The following is a 3,582-nucleotide window of genomic DNA, read 5'->3' as shown; positions in this document are numbered from 1 at the left end:
GAATTTTCCACCATTGCCCAAAAAAGATAAGAAAAATAATAAAGCTGCTCCTCAAACTTCTCAAAAGAAATCCAAGTTCGAACGAGGTTTGCTAGCTTTTTCGGACATTGTGGAATTCATATTAAATATGTTCAACATACAAGACCCTCTTAGAAGCTTAGTTTCTGCCTTGCTTCCAACGTTAGAATCATATCTTAAGCAATTGACTGTTTCATGGCCCCTCCTTGCATCAATCATATCTTTCGATGGATAATTCGTCGAACGAGGTTGAAGATATGATCACGGTGCTACAGTGGAACTGCCGTAGTCTAGTGCCTAAACTAGACTCGTTCAAATTTTTACTTCACAATTCTGATTGTGATATATTTGCTCTCTGTGAAACATGGCTTTCTTCCGATAAAGAACTCAACTTCCACGATTTTAACATTATACGCCTGGATAGAGACGATTCTTATGGATGAGTACTTTTAGGGATCAAAAAGTGCTACCCTTTCTACAAAATTTCCCTTCCTGCTCTATCCGGCGTCGAAATCGTTGCTTGCCAAATAAATGTGAAGAACAAAGATCTTTGCATAGCTTCAGTATACGTTCCACCAAGAACCTCCATTAGCCGTAGTCAACTCTGGAATCTAGTTTCGATTCTTCCATCCCCAGTATTAATTCTGGGTGATATGAACTCCCATGGTACTGGGTGGGGCGATCTATATGACGACAATAGAGCGGCTATTTTTTACGATTTATGTGACGATTTCAATTTGACTATTTTGAACACTGGTGAAGCGACACGTATAGCAAAACCTCCGGCTCGAGAAAGCCGACTCGACCTATCTTTGTGTTCAAGATCGCTATCATTGGATTGTCAGTGGAAGGTTATCAATGATCCCCATGGTAGCGATCATTTGCCAATCATCATTTCAATAAAGTGTGGCCCTCACTCTGCAGAACCATCTCGGGTTCCATTTGATCTTACAAGGAGCATCGACTGGCAGAAATATGCAACGGCGGTGACAATCGGTGTCGAATCAATAGATGCGCTTCCACCATTGGAAGAATATCGATTCCTAGCCGATTTGATTTACAAAAGCTCACTGGAAGCACAAAAAAGAAAAGTTCCAAGTGCACCCTTTAAAAGGAGACCAGCCACACCTGGTTGGGACGAAGAATGCACAAAATTGTATGTAGAAAAATCTGATGCTTTCAAAGCTTTTCGTAGACACAAAACCTCCACTTACTTCGAGGAATATTCAAAGCTTGAGACAAAGCTGAAACAATTAATCAAAGCAAAAAAACGCGGTTATTGGCGCAATTTCGTCGAGGGACTCTCACGAGAAACCTCCATGAACACCTTGTGGAGGGTGGCTCGCAACATGCGTAACCGCTCATCTTTCAATGAGAGTGAAGAATACTCCAACCGATGGATATTCGATTTCGCTAAAAAGGTCTGTCCGGACTCAGTTCCAGCACAAAATATTCTTCGAGAAGCGTCTCCTAGCGGCGGCTCTCTGGATAGACCATTCTCAATGCTGGATTTCTCTATGGCTCTTCTTTCATCGAACAACTCCTCACCGGGAAGCGATATGATTAAATTCAATCTTCTGAAAAATCTCCCAGATATCGCTAAAAGACGCTTGCTAGATTTATTCAATTCCTTGCTAGAAAACAACATTGTACCGCCTGAATGGAGACAGGTCAAAGTAATAGCCATTAAAAAACCTGGCAAACCAGCGTCTGACCATAACTCATACCGTCCGATTGCTATGCTTTCGTGCATTAGGAAATTGTTGGAGAAAATGATACTTCGGAGACTCGATCACTGGGTCGAATCAAATAACTTGCTATCAAATACACAGTTTGGGTTCCGCAAGAGCAAAGGAACAAACGATTGTCTAGCGCTGCTTTCCACAGATATTCAACTGGCCTTTGCGCACAAGGAGCAATTGGCTTCAGTATTCTTGGACATTAAGGGGGCTTTTGATTCAGTTTCCATTGAAATTCTGTCAGACAATCTGCACAGATGTGGACTTTCTGGAATTTTAAATAATTTCTTGTACAATTTGTTGTCAGAAAAGCAAATGAACTTTTCTCTTGGAAAACTGACAACTTCCAGAATTAGTTACATGGGCCTGCCCCAAGGCTCATGTCTCAGCCCTCTTCTTTATAACTTTTATGTCAAAGATATCGACAACTGTTTGGCAGAACAATGCACGCTAAGACAACTTGCAGATGACGGTGTGGTTTCCGTAAGAGGTCCACATGCCGTGGACTTGCAAGGACCATTGCAAAATTCCTTAGATAACTTGTCTTCTTGGGCTATGAATCTAGGGATCGAATTCTCGCCGCAGAAAACTGAACTGGTAGTGTTTACTCGAAAGCGGTACCCAGCCCAAATGCAGCTTAATCTTTTGGGCAGAAACATTACCCAATCATTGTCTTTCAAGTACCTTGGGGTCTGGTTTGATTCAAAGTGCACTTGGAATGCTCATATTACGTATTTGAAGCAAAAATGTCAGCAGAGGATCAACTTTCTCCGTTCAATTTGCGGCACATGGTGGGGTGCTCATCCGGGAGACCTCATAACGCTTTATAAAACAACTATTCTCTCTGTTCTAGAGTACGGCTCTTTCTGCTTTCTCTCGGCAAGAAAAAGTCACCTAATAAAATTGGAACGAATTCAATATCGTTGTCTGCGTATTGCTCTAGGCTGTATGCACTCAACGCATAACATGAGTCTCGAGGTTCTGGCAGGAGTAACACCCCTCCAGAACCGTTTCTGGGAGCTCTCTCTCAGAATACTAATCAAATGCGGAGTGACAAACACACTTATAATTGCTAATTTTGAAGAAATTCTTGGCCTGAACACACAATCTCGATTTATGAGAATCTACCACCACTACATATCGTCGGATATGTGTCTTCCTTGTTATACTCCAGACCGTGTTCACTTCACCAATCACAGTTCCTCAATTGAATATGATCTGACCATGAAACAAGCAACTCATGGGATTCCCGATCAACTTCGACCTATTATTATTCCGCGTATTTTTACTGAAAAGTACCAACAAGTCAATTGCATGAAAAGATATTTTACAGACGGGTCCCGTCTCAATAGATCCACTGGCTTCGGTGTCTTCAATGAAAACTCTAGCGCCTTCCGCAAACTTCAGGAACCTTGTTCCGTTTTTGTTGCTGAGCTGGCAGCAATCAACTTCGCATTGGGGATGATTTCCAACATGCCCGCAGACCATTACTTCATCTTCTCGGATAGTCTCAGTTCCATTGAGGCTATTCGGTCGATGAAACCAAGTAGGCACTCATCTTATTTCCTTTCAAAGGTAAGGGAGCAGATGAGTGTGCTGGTCGAAAGATCATATATGATTACCTTTGTATGGGTCCCCTCACATTGCTCAATCCCAGGCAATGAGAAGGCGGACTCTCTCGCAAAGGTGGGCGCGCAGGAAGGCGAATTGTATGACAGGCAAATTTCACACGATGAATTTTACCATTTAGTGCGTCAGAGTACCCTTTCGAGTTGGCAAACCGATTGGGACACTGGAAATCTTGGACGGTGGTTACATTCAATTA

This window comes from Ochlerotatus camptorhynchus, unplaced genomic scaffold (genome assembly GCF_037179485.1).
Source record: "Ochlerotatus camptorhynchus isolate MF236.1 unplaced genomic scaffold, CSIRO-AGI_Acam_v1.1 ptg000010l, whole genome shotgun sequence".
In the NCBI taxonomy this organism is placed as follows: Eukaryota; Metazoa; Arthropoda; class Insecta; order Diptera; family Culicidae; genus Ochlerotatus; species Ochlerotatus camptorhynchus.
The sequence above is the reverse complement of the archived record's forward strand: the minus strand, read 5'-3'. Positions refer to the sequence as shown.